The following is a 13,754-nucleotide window of genomic DNA, read 5'->3' as shown; positions in this document are numbered from 1 at the left end:
TCAAAGATGGCTTACTCATATGGCTGTTGGTAGGAGGGCTCAGTTCTTTTACCATGTGCAGCTCTCCACAGTACTGCCTGAGTGTCCTCATAACATGGCAGCTGGCTTCCCACAGGTAAGTGATCTGAGAAAGAGAGAGCAAGCAGGAAGCCAGAGTGCTTTTTTGATCCAGTTTGTAAAGTCATATATATTCACTTCCACTTTTACTCTATTCATTAAAAGTGAATTATTAAGTCAAGCTTATACACAAAGAGTAGGTAAGTAGGAAGTACACATATACACAGATCTGCTAGACACGAATACTCCTGATTAAAACAATTAAACCTCATTCAACAATCAAGAAAATCACATTTGGTTTCAATTGTAAGTTCAAGCTCTTGATAACATGAGCAAATAAAATAATTTTGGGGTAGACTATTACCCTCAGATAATTCATAACCCGTCCTGCATAGTTAAATGTAAATCTTGCAAAAGCAAAGGAAAACTGGTTATTATAGAGGTATAGGTTACATTGGTTCTCAGAGGGGAAATGCAATCTATGTTGCTGAACATTTAAGTATTCATTTATTATATATCATATATATATATACACTTTATCCTCAGAAAACATTTCCGCATATGAGTGATAGGTTTAACAAGTGCCACAATTCCTTTTTGCCCAAGGTAAATAACAAGTGGTGTGTCAATGGCCATGTGAGACTGGGAAGAAATTGGTATGCACCTTAAGGATCAAGTCTGTCAAATCTATTATAGACTCAAATATTGTATGTCACTGTTTTCCAGCTTTCAGGCAAATATGTGACAACGGCTTTTAGGAGAAAAGACGATCAAGAATGATTAACTTAGTTTTTGTCTGGTTCAGTTTGCTCAGTTGGGCAGAGTAGAGCAGTGATGACAGTGAAAATGCCCCCAGTTGCCGGAGTGCCTTCTGTGTCGCGGGTGCACTCTAGAGTTCCTGGCTAGTCATTTTTCAGATGTTGACTTGGAATAATCAAGAAATGATGTGAGGGAATATAGATGCCCCAGTAAAAACTACATACCAAAAGAAGTCACAACTGTGGATAAAACAGAGGCATTAATTTTATGTATTACTTATACTTGAAAGAGTCGATAAATTCATCACCCCATATTTTAATGTGTCTAATGTACCACCTTATACCAAAAACGTACACAGACAATTACTGCAGGCTCTCAGAAGGTATTCCAGAACCCCAGATTTTCATTTATTTGAACATAAATTACTGATTTTTGTTGACGGACGTCACATTAAGCTTTAAGTCTAATAACATTTTTGAAATAACACACACCCAGTTTTAAATGAAATTTCTTTAAGATACATACAAAAATAATACAAGATTGCAAATGGTATATGCCATCAGAATTATGAAGAAACCACTAGGTTTGGAAGAGGTAAGAGTTCATTCATCTCAAGGTTTCCAGAAGGTTTATGAGGAGCTAATATGAGAGATGTAGCCAACGAAGGTAATGGGATTTTGACATAAAGGAGAAAGTGAATGTTTGTGGAGTATTTTACTTCCCAGGTTTTTCTTCTCTAACTTCCATGGGTCATCATATCAGATTATATTTATCTCCTTACTAGTGGATAAAGGTCAAATTTGGGGTTCTCTGAGAATCAGATATGAAAACAGGGACAGATATGCAAGAGATTTATTTGAGGAAATACTTATATTAGTTTCTCAAAGGTCACATAACAAAATATGCCAAACTTGTGGCTTAAAACAACAGACATTTATCCTATCACAGTTCTGGGGTCTGGAAGTCTGAGATTAGGGTGTTAGCAGGGCCGTGCTCCCTCCAGGTCTCCAGGGGGAGGATTCTTCTTTGTCTTTTCCAGGTTCCAGTAGCCCCAGGCATTGATTTTTTTGATTGGTGGTATTGTAGAACCAATCTCTGCCTCTGTCTTCATGTGGACTTCTCTCTGTGTTTTTCATATTTCTCTTTTTAAAATTAATTAATTAATTTTTATTTATTTATTTTTCAGTTTTACTTGAAGTTAAAATTGGGATACATGTGCTCAACATGCAGGTTTGTTACATAGGTATATATGTGCCAAGGTGGTTTGCTGCACCTATCAGCCCCTAGATTTTAAGCCCCACATGCATTAGATATTTGTCCTAATGCTTTTCCTCCCCTTTCCCTTCCAGTGGGGGATGTTCCCTTCCTGTGTCCACGTGTTCTCATTGCTCAACTCCCACTTACGAGTGAGAACCTGTGGTGTTTGGTTCTACTGGATGAAGGGCACACCCTAATGACTACATCTTAATTTGATTGTATCTACAAAGACCCAATTTCCAAATAAGGTCATATTCACAGGTAGGAGTTAGAACTTGAAAATCTTTTGAAATTGAAAGGACATGACTCAAACCTTTACTCCTGAAGGCACCAAATCCCTGATAATTATAACCATCTCACACTGGGTTTTGCTCAGGTCCATTTACAGTCACATTGGGTGAGTACCATGAGACACACAATGGAATCACTTGGGTTCCAAACACATCCCTCTATTCCTCCTGTTTAAAAGTTCTCCTGGTGATTACGGTCAATTATCCTCACTAAAATAGTGTCTCTTGTTCTCATATGCTGAACATTGGACACAGAGTTCAAAGTGCCCTGACACCAACCAAAGCTTGTAGTCCAACAGGACCCTTGTGTGCCTTTTAAGGGCATACCTCCCTCGTCATCCATGGGGACCAGGATATACTACCTTGCAGAGTTCAGATTCAGGAAGCAGAACACTTCCCAATCAGTCATTGTAAATGATGGAAAGTGAAATCACATCTCCCATCCCTTGGTTCCCAGACACAAGTATCCTTCATACTGGGGACACCATATAGAGGCTTTGATTTAATGGATGTGCTGCATCCCCAAAAAATAACACCTCATTTTTGAAAATTAATTCCCCAAAAGCTGGTGCATTGGCTGCATTTTCAATCATTGTTTCAACTCTTATAAGACTAGCTGTTTCTGAATGGTCTGGCACGTTATACAAGTTGATGTCATGGGCATGAGCCCACTCCTACCCGCTTGTCACTGGGAAGTGGGTTCCTTGCTCAAATATTATGTTATGTAATACCTCATGCCTGTGGATCTGGCATTCTGTAAGTCCCTGGATAGTGGTGTTGCTGAGGTTTTGCAAGCAGAAATGGTAAACCTGTACTCAGAGTAGTAATCTATTCCTGTGAGAACAAACTGCTGAGTGATGGGATGGAAGGGGCTCAATGTAGTCAACTCATAACCAAGTGGCCAGTTGGTCTTCTTGAGGAATAATGCCATATTAGGAGTTCAATGCTGGTCTCTGCGGCTGTTATCTTAGACATTCAGAAGCAGCAGTAGCTAGACTGGCTTTTAAAAGTGTGAGGCCCCGAACCAAAGCTGTCATTGTAGAAATCTTGCATTGAGCAGGATTGGTCAATGGTCCCACTATGTTCAGCTGCTGCCTAGAGGCAGTCCTGCAGAAGCACAGCCTAGTATGAACAATGTAGCAGAGCTAAAGGCTCATAAGCTAAAAGGTACTCAATAGCTATATATCAAATGCCAAGCTTTCTTGATGGGAGATCTGAATGGGGCACTTCTGTGACTGCCACAATGACTTTATGCCACATGGCCTGTGAGTAGTAGGGAAAGGACAAGAGGACAAGCCAGAATAAAGATAGCAGACGGTTCCTTGCTTCCTAGTTTTGCTGGTGAACACCAATACTTGGAGCACCATATCTCAGCACTAACAACCTCTTCCCACCCTGTTCCCATCTAGAGGTTGCCTACTTCAACAGCCTCTGCTGGCCTGAGAGACTTTCTGGAATTTGTAATATTTTCATTTTTCCAGACTTTCAATGATTGACTGAGTTGAATATATTTAAAAGGTCATGTGTACCTCCATTCTTAGACAAGCCCAGAACTTTCCTACTTTTATTCTGACCTGGCCTTACTCCTGATCCCATGCAGACTCATAGCTAACATCTATGACTAAAAGCATATTTGTGCCAAAGGAAGTAATTTGTTATGGCTTGAGGGAGAAAGTGAGTGATAAAAATGTAAGGGTAAGCTATAGTTATGTTGTGGACACTCCGAGGCTGAGGTTCTTTGGCTTTCATTCTATTTATAAAGTCATGGAATATTAATAATGGTTTCACTAAAAAAAAAATTGTACCACAGGCAAGAAATTATCATTGCACCTCACTGTAGAGGTAAAATAGGAATGATGTCTCCCACTCTTTAAAAGAATATTAAGTATGAAATAAAATGTGCATCCTTTTATTACTTACTATTTTGTAAAAGGCATCAGGATAAATATCTGTGTGATTCTGTGCAGGGTTTTGCTTCTGCTGCCAAGAATCATCTCTGCAGGTACACCTCAGTTCTGTTGTCCAATTTCAAGAAAAGAATTGCTTACCTTCTGATCCCAATGAATTAGATTATTAGGTAAGAAAAAACATTAACAGAGGCGGGTGGATCACGAGGTCAAGAGATCGAGACCATCCTGGTCAACATGGTGAAACCCGTCTCTACTAAAAATACAAAAAATTAGCTGGGCATGGTGGCGCGTGCCTGTAATCCCAGCTACTCAGGAGGCTGAGGCAGGAGAAATGCCTGAACCCAGGAGGCGGAGGTTGCGGTGAGCCTAGATCGCGCCATTGCACTCCAGCCTGGGTAACAAGAGCGAAACTCTGTGTCAAAAAAAAAAAAAGAAAGAAAAAAGTGTTCAAATACAAAAATGTTTTAGGAGTGTAGATATGTAACCAAATTATCCAGTCCTCATTAGATAACAAGAGCTAACAGGGGCACCACGATTAGTAAGAACTTGAAGTTGTTGGTGTCTTTCCCTTACCCTCTGGCAAATGTTCATCTCACGGGTATTTCTTGGCATCTTCAGAGGTGTCTCTCATTTTCCCACAAACAGTGGATGTTGTTCCTGCACTCCCTAGGCACTGCTATCTCCCATTTCCCATTAGATGCTACTGCTGTTTGAAACACACCATGTCTGTGAGTCTCCATGGCTTAAGGCACTGTTGGTTGTAAAATGATGGTAAATGTCCCAAAGCAATTTTGCCTTGTGACCTTAATACTTTACTGAGAAACTGAGTAAAAACAAAGTTGTATTTGTTTTCACTTGTAGCCCTTTGCCTCCCAAATACATAAATGAGTCTACATGCTGGACTGGGTATATATAGATTTTAAATGGCAACCACCATGCTGAACTGAAAGTCAATGTTTCTGATTCTGCAATTTTGTTGCTCGGCTAAAATCTAAAATCGTCATGTTGTGCCTCCCTTCCAGCACTCCGTTTCCAGACAGGCTTCTGTTGGGCATAGAACATCAGTTAGCAAGACATGTCTAGAGGTATCTAAATTTCAGCTGAGGCTCAAAGTTTAATCTCTGCTACATTTTTATTACCAAAACTAAAATCAAACCAAGTTATCAGTAAATTATAAGAGAAAAATGCAATCAAATATGAATATTAAAAATGTTAAATGTTAAATTATTACAAATATATGAGAAATACATAAAACTATAGACTCTCATATTAAATATAAAAATATGATACTCTATATATGTTTTTATATGGCTGATGATTATAGAGCGATATGTCAAGGTAAAGGGTTGCAGAGTGTATGCATGTCATTGTATGGTATATATATATTTAAAATCATTATTTAGCAATCGCAACTCATATATGCAGAGATTATAGTAATACGCTTATCTGAAAAAATAACATATTAAAACTATATAGTTCCTTCAAATTATGGTAAGGAGCAGAGAGAAACATGTATAGGAACCCACTGACACAGCACAATGAAAGTCCTGCAAAAATCCCAAGGGAAAGAGAAAGCAATTTTCCTATGAAATTCTGTCAGAGACTGAAAGTAATTCAGGTCCAGAGAATGGTGGGTGGCCCAGATGGGAGACCACATGGGCTATGGCCCTGGAGGAGCAGGAATCTTGACTACAAGGGAGATGATCTGTTCATGGAAGGAGGGCACTGAGGGTATCTTAGTCCCTTTGTCATTTTGCTTTGAGTTGACTTGAACTATAATATTTGTTTCTTCCTAGAGTGTCATAAGAAACCTTACTCAGAAGCTAAAGAAAACTTCTAAAATTACATTGCATTGTGTGCTTGGTCTGAACTCTAAACTCTCAGAGTTTCTCAATGCTTTGATTCTTCTTTTAAAAACCTGTGTGCTCATTACATCTGTACAGCATATCGAAATTATGTAATTATGATTAATAAATGACATGAGAGCAACCAAAAAGTCTGACTTAAGTCACACTCTCCAATAAATGTTCAGATAGGAATAAGAGGCCCATTCCTAGTAATATCTCTAATTAACTGGAACAACTCAGTTTTGTTCTTTTAGTTCCAGAGTTGCAATACATTCTCATATATTTTTGAAATCTGAGAATGTAAAGTTGGTCCAAGACTGTTGAATCAAGTGTTAGCAAGCTGAACATAAGTACAGTGATTAAATGTTAATAATCCTATCTTAAAGTGAAAGGAGATGTGCCTGTTAGAATGCTCTGGAATGAGCCTTAAGAGCTTAGTAATGACCCCTCAAACCTCACCTAAAGAACAGAACCAAGACTGATTGGGTTTCCTGACTATACTCCATGGATCACTGGGAATAAGAGATGTTTATATTTAAGGTCTACACCGAAGAAGAGGAGAGGCTCGTAGACAATATTGGTCTACTGATGTATGTTCCTTGATGAACTGAGATGGAAATATCTTTTAATTACTCACAGAAGATATGTTTGCTTTCATTGGGAATTTGTATGTGATTTATTTAACACATTTTCTTTGAGTATTGAATTGCAGTTCCTCAAAGACAGCATTTTTCTTTCACTTTCATTATCCATTATGCCCAATGGCTTAAGCTGTTTACAAATGGAGTGTATATCTGTGTGTGTGGAGGGGGATTGGGGTGAGAGGGAGGTAAGTCAGGGAGGAAAGGAGAAACTAGTCTAGCAATGTGTCGGAGAAAGGTGGTGACATGAGTTTGTAATTGTTATTAGAGTTGAGATGCTTTGAAAGGGATCTGCACTAGGGTACCATGTCCTCAAATGCCTACTGGGTTGAATATTTTCCCAAAGTTTACCAATGGTATCAGATTCTACAGGTCAAATTCAGCCATACCCTAGGTATCTGCAGATAGTCTTGCCTCTCCACATCCAGGATTATTTTCTTATCATTATAATAGCTATTATCATCATCACAACAACCATTTAATGGCTAACATGCACAAAGAGAATCACATACCAGAGCCAGATCTGTCAGACTATAAAGAGGCTGGTTTTCCCACTTGGCTAAGCTGCATCCTAGAAAGTCCTATGGCCTGTATTCACACAGTTCCCATGGTAAATTACAGTCTCAGTGGCTGTCAGCAATACTTTTCTTATAAAAATGCTTCAGGGAATTTGTCCATGAGAAACACCAGCTGCTTCCTGAGCCAAGATTTCTGCTCTTTCAGAAAACCATTGACTGATTTGGGAGGGCAGCTCCTGCTCTTCCAGATTATCTAAAGACCAATCAACCCAGACAGGGTGGAGATGCTTTACTACGACTTGCTTAATCCTGCCTTACATCAAGAAGGAGCCTAACTTTCAACCTCAGCCTAACTTTTCTGGTTCTCAGGCCATTCTTTAGTTTTATTTATTTATTTTTTTGAGATGGAGTCTCATTGTCGCCTAGGCTGCTGGAGTGCAGTGGTGTGATCTCAGCTCACTGCAACTTTCATGTCACCAGTTCAAGTGATTCTCTTGCTTCAGAATCCCATATAGCTGGGATTACAGGCACCTGCCACCATGCCCAGATGATTTTTCCATTTTTAGTAGAGACGGGGTCTCCCTGTTGGCCAGGATGGTCTCAAACTCCTGATCTCAAGTGAGTCACCTGCCTCGGCCTCCCGAAGTACTGGGATAACAGACGTAAGCTACCCCACTTGCCTATTCCTTTTTTTTTTTTTTTTTAAATTCCAAGTCTATCTTGCCATTATTGGTACTGTAAGGTGTATGTTTGGGGAACAGTCAAGTATGCATCTTCTTCCTCCTGCAAACTCACTGTCACTCTTAACTCATACCCTCCGCATCAAAAAGAAAAAAAAAACACCCTGGCAACAGAAATACAGAAGTAGAATCATTTCAAGATTCCAATATATTGGAGGCCAGAATAGGTGTATCCTCAGATTGCTATAACAAAATAAATGAGGAGTTTCCACAAATGAAAAGGACATTGGAGTAACATCCAAATGATACAAAATAGCAGTTTCTTCTTTTCTACCTTTTTGTGTAAATTCTTTATTTCATACATGTATAAGGCATATCCTTGGTGACTCAGTAAGTTAACATCGTAAATATCTTTTAACTGGTGAGTATTTCTATATACTAATGGATTGAAGGAGGCTTCCAACCTATGAATTATTATGATTTGACTGCTTGAGGAATTCAAATGTAATGACACAACAATATTAACTTCAGGATACAGAATGGAAGTTAGAACAAGTTCAGGCTCTCTGCATGCAATTAACCAACTCTCAGGCCTTTCAATAGGCAAGAGACAATCTGTCCCATTATGTGGACCTAATCAACAGGTTTAACAAATTAATCACTTCCTGAATGAGAATATATATATATATATCATGACTGAAATACTGGTGTTTAAGCAACATTCATTAAATTGAATTGAATTAAGTGTCCCTTGGAAAATTACCATTTCTTTTAGTCTAGAAAATTTGTGTAGTGATAATCTTTGCTGAAATTTTCCCATTTGATATTGGCGCAGATAAATGTATATTAAGTTGAACTTGAGAACTATGATATGATGGAATGGAAAGTGCCCTAGTCTTGGTTCTGGTCCTCAACCTGCTCCTGCCTGACTGTATGATGGTAAGCAACATGAGCTACAGTTTCCCCATCCTGCAAATATAGGGCTGGGACTGAATAATACCTTTAAGATAAAAATTTCTGATTCTATTATGCCTTTAGGGTCAAGGTACCTTCTTTTGTAAACTCCCGAGCCAAAAAATTTATCTAACATGTTGAAAAATAGAAACGTAAATGGGGGGGGGGGGAAGGACAGACCAGCTAAGCCATTCAAAGAGGAATATTAGCACAGACTCATATTTCCAGTAGAAGGAATGAGTGCTTAGTTTATCCGGACACCAGAGAATAACTCAGTTACTCTTATTTTCAACCTTATTTCACTCCAGCAGAATCCTTTCATTCAAGGTTGAGAGAGGCAAGTCCAGGCCATGCTGGCTATTAATATTTGAGACAAAAGGTGTCATGGCATTTGTTCTATTTCCAGAGGCATTTCATTCAGTAGAGATTGTAAACATGTTTGGCATGTCTTAATTGACACTTTGCTACAGAAGATCTTTAGAAAGCAGGCTGGCATGCTGCCAAGTGGAATATTTGTTTCTCTGATTTCCCATACAGTAGCTTTTTATCTGTCTCCAAGGCAATTTCAACTGTAATGTCTCAGAAGGAGAGCAGAAGCTTAGAGTCAGGAAAGACTGAAAACCCTGCTGGACCCAAGTGATCAACTGGCTGTCGGGGAATAAATAGGGGCAAGAAGAAAACAGATGAGAGATGTTAACATCCAGTGAATAGAGATGGAATTGCTAGCTGGTTCTTAATTACTAACATACAATTTTTCCCAGAGTGTACATATTACAGCTGATGTTGTTTAATCTCTACTGTGAGACATTTTCTTTGCTTATGGTAATTATTACACAAAAGTGTGGTTGAATGTTGCGATCTTAAATTTCTAGCAAAGACCAACCTTGTAAGTATACTGACGTAGATAACAACCTTGCAGAAAATGTATTTTAAATGTCATTTTCCCAGTATTTTAATCAAAATTTAAATTACATTCCAAAAACATTGAAGAAGCTCACAGTAAAAGAAACATGTAATAGAAAACAACATTATTACCAAGATTCAATTTCACATACCAGGAGTTTGCATTCTAAGTTGCAGACTTGTGCATACATTACTCTTTTGACCAATTGTACAAATTTATGAATTGGCTATCTGGGGAGACTGAAATGTGTTTATTTGTTTCCCTCTGTATACAGAGAGAATCAGTAAGTTTTATTGGGCATGTATTATGTATTAGGCACCATCATAAACTTTAAAATATTGATATTTAATCATAAGGTTTGCATATTGAATCAAGGCTAACTAGTCACAGGTTGTAAGAATTTTACTTTTCAGTTTTTAATTCTCATTAATTATACATATTCATAATTTATTTGAAATTTATACTTTTAAAGTAATATGAGTTGGAAAAGAGACATAGGGTGAAGCATTAATAAGATGGGTTTATTTAAGGTCATTCCCTAGTTCTGTTATGATGTCTATATTCGATCCCATCAAGTTTTCCTCAATTTCACCTTATTGCACAGATGCATGCTCCTTCAAACTCACCCTTGTGATCACCCAGAAGCAAATCTATTTTTTATATCCAATTTTTTTTACTAAAGCAGAGGCTAAGCAGATAGAGGCTAAGCATATATTGTCAATCAAGCTAAGGGTGACTTTTTGGGAGGTAAAACTGCAGATACTTCCAAGGTCTCCATGTCTGGGGTGCTATGCACCCCATTGGCAACCTCACAGAATTTCTTGAAGTGGGGCGATACACGCCAGCTTCTGAGTGTAAGGGGAAGTCATCATGATTTTGCTCCCTAGGTTCGTAGCAACCCTAAGTGAAGTGCAAGTTTAAGAACAAGTTTGTAGTATGTTTTGGAGTAGAGGAATATGTACAGAAATTAGAAACTCCCTTTCTCATGATATATATTTTTTTACCCTTTATGAGTTAAGACATTAAGTTAAGAAAGCATATACTGTAAACTCTTTATTGGAAAACAGCTTAAAAATACATAGCAATTATTTTTCTGGAGTCCCTCCACAAAAAGGGTAGTTTCTGAACTGAAAAATGTTGTCATAGAGGGTCTCCTCATAGGGTGGGGGAGACCCCAGTTTAGATTCAGTAGACAATGTTAGAGATTGAGTGTTATTTTGGCCATTGCTCTTCCTTAATGTATCACTTCAAAGAGAAAGGAAATTGATTGTATATACATCACATGTTTGAATGTATGATTATAACTTAATCTAAAATCATTCAAAGTTACACATTACATAGAGGTTCAAAATGAACTATTATGCTCTGATACTAGTGTTATATTCTTCCTTTAATTTAATGTATTCACAAATAATCACTCATTTTCATTTTGCATTTTGGAGGACCTCAGCAGTCTTATTGTTAGCATGTGCTTAGACACCCAGATTTCCAGACAAATTCTCTTTTCCAAACTATGTTTAGTCTGAGGTTTGAGTCTGGAAAATGAGCTAGCTACTGTCCCCTTCTTTCCTCTCTAATTTGTTTATGTTTACTGTCTCCAAGGGTGTCTGTGTCCTTAAGGGTTGTCACTTACTTGCTGCCCTGCAATACACATCCCTGCAATACAGGTCCACAGTGAATTGTAAAGCAATTTAAATTTTTATGCAACCTTCTGTGAAAGGCCAAAGGGAGAAATTTTGTGTCATTCTGTGTGGCAAAACTATGTAACAACCTTCACATTCATTTATTTTTTCAAATGTCTATTTTTTAAAAATCACAATCTGATGGTTTTCTCAAACCTTCCATTCCCCCATTTTTTTCTCTCTACAGACTCTCCTAATTTCTCATAATGCACCTCTTTCTCTGCTTGCCTGACATCTCTGCTCTCTATCTTCTTTTAATTGTTCCCTCTGCTTTCTAATACACATCAGTGTAGAATCTTTAAGGCTTTGTATTAGTAGGAGTCCAGTCAAGGAACAAAGCAACAACAGAGAGAATTTGTCAACTAAGAGTAATTTGTTAACAGGAATAATGTGTTGCCCAAGAAAATTCAAGGATAAAAAGAGAAATTCAAGATATCATAGAGAAGCCATCATAAGAAGGTTCTACCTTCTTGTGATAGATGCTGGAATTATTAGAACTTAGTAGCTTAAATAAGGGCCCCCACGTGGCTGAAACTCTGACTTCTGAGGGCAAGGTACTCCTTAGCAGGTGCTGGGGTCCCTAAGGGAGAGCATAATTAAGCTGCTTCTGCAGATCTTTAAAAAGCTGTAAATTGAATTCAGGCACTGCTCTAGAGAGGAGCTCTCTCTCTGGGATAAAAAAGTCTTGCTGAGGTGCCTCTGACAGGCATTACAAGCAAATAGCTCACAGAAAGCAGAGAGGAAGGAACAAGCCTCTTGCTCTACTTCTTCCAATTTTATAATCTATTTCAAGAAACCCCTATTGGCAGAGCCTAACATACAGCCAGGTGGGAAAGCAGAAATGTGATTTACTGAGACCCGTGTCCAGGGTCATAAAGCAGATTATACAAGTGTGTATTTGAAGGTGTTGGAGAGTAGCTTAAAAACTGGCACAGTTCACTCCCTTCGACTACTTAGCATACACAGAAAGTCTTCTACACATATTGACACTTCTCTACAACAACGTAAGATGTTGTTTCTGCCTGAGGCAATGCAACTATCCATCTCACAAATGAAGACATTATTATCCTGTCCCCAAAATGAGAAGCCCCCAAGTTTAACAGTACAAATCATGGTTTGTATCCTGTGAAATAGAACCCCATTGCTTTCAAGGTGTCTTCTAACTGGTGCCATTACTGAATTCTTTGTATGCCAGTCTATCTTTGTATTAAGCCGGATGCTTCAGAGTGATGAGGGAACAAGGTAAGATCAATTAATTCCATGAGTCTGTTGTTACATTCTTTGCAGTGAGATGAGTTTCTTTTTAAAAAGTTAATTTTATTTTTTATTTTAAGTTCTGGAGTATGTGTGCAGGTTTGTTACATAGGTAAACATGTGCCATAGTGGTTTGCTGCACTTGTATGCATAGCTATTTTTTCTACTCCTCTCCCTCACCTAAGCCCACCCCACAACAGGCACCAATATGTGTTGTTTCCCTCCCTGTGTCCATGTGTTCTCAAAATGAGTTTCTTTTCATGCAGAGATGTCATGTGGAATAACATGACAAATGAAAAAGACTTTCTGTAAATCCACAAATGGTTGTTCTAGAGAAAATATAATGTACATTAAGAAAATTCACATCCAGCATATGTCTCTATTCCAGTGATGACATTTGTAGCCCCCGTAAGTGAGGAGGTTTCCAATGTAATCAGCCTTCTGCTACCTCAAGTGTCTAGAAAATGGCTCTAGTGAATGATGCTCTAATGGTACTGAGTGTTGGCCTCTATTGTTGGTAGGCTGGGCATCCAGCCTTGGAGAGGCCATGCATGTTGCTGCCTCAATATATTGGTGAGGCCATGGATTGCCTCTGTTCTTACCACTATGGCCACTTTGTGCATTGGTTCATTTAGTATGTGTTCTAATAGTCGAGGTAAGAGGCTGATTGACACCCATGAAGGGTGTCATTTTATCCACCTTTGCCACAGAAGTCCTTAGGTGAGCATTCACATGTAAAATTAATACTTTAACACTCTGTTCCTATTCTGAAAGTTCCATCTGCAGACCCCTTTCCTAGACCTTTTGGTCCCCTACATTCTCCTTCTGGGGTTTTTGTTACTCAAGGCCCTGATCACCCAGCTCAACCTTTAGCAACTGTTTATGATTCAATGTAGACTCATACTTCTGACTGAGTATGTCTAAGCCAAGAGAAGATAGAGAATCAAGTGCACCACTCAATCTCTAGACACTGTCACGTTTGCCTTCATCAGTTTTCCAGG

At 38.5% G+C, this 13,754-nt stretch overlaps 1 long non-coding RNA gene across 1 annotated transcript in view; it reads right to left on the bottom strand.

The window, feature by feature from the left end:
- The window catches only part of LOC144580353 (uncharacterized), a 260,125-nt gene that overhangs the window by 50,516 nt on the left and 195,855 nt on the right, over positions 1–13,754 (bottom strand). The window contains exon 2 of the long non-coding RNA XR_013529729.1: positions 16–124. This is a non-coding gene — a long non-coding RNA (uncharacterized LOC144580353). The remainder of the gene's footprint in view (positions 1–15; positions 125–13,754) is intronic.

This window comes from Callithrix jacchus, chromosome 19 (genome assembly GCF_049354715.1).
Source record: "Callithrix jacchus isolate 240 chromosome 19, calJac240_pri, whole genome shotgun sequence".
NCBI lineage: Eukaryota > Metazoa > Chordata > Mammalia > Primates > Cebidae > Callithrix > Callithrix jacchus.
The sequence above is the reverse complement of the archived record's forward strand: the minus strand, read 5'-3'. Positions and strand labels throughout refer to the sequence as shown.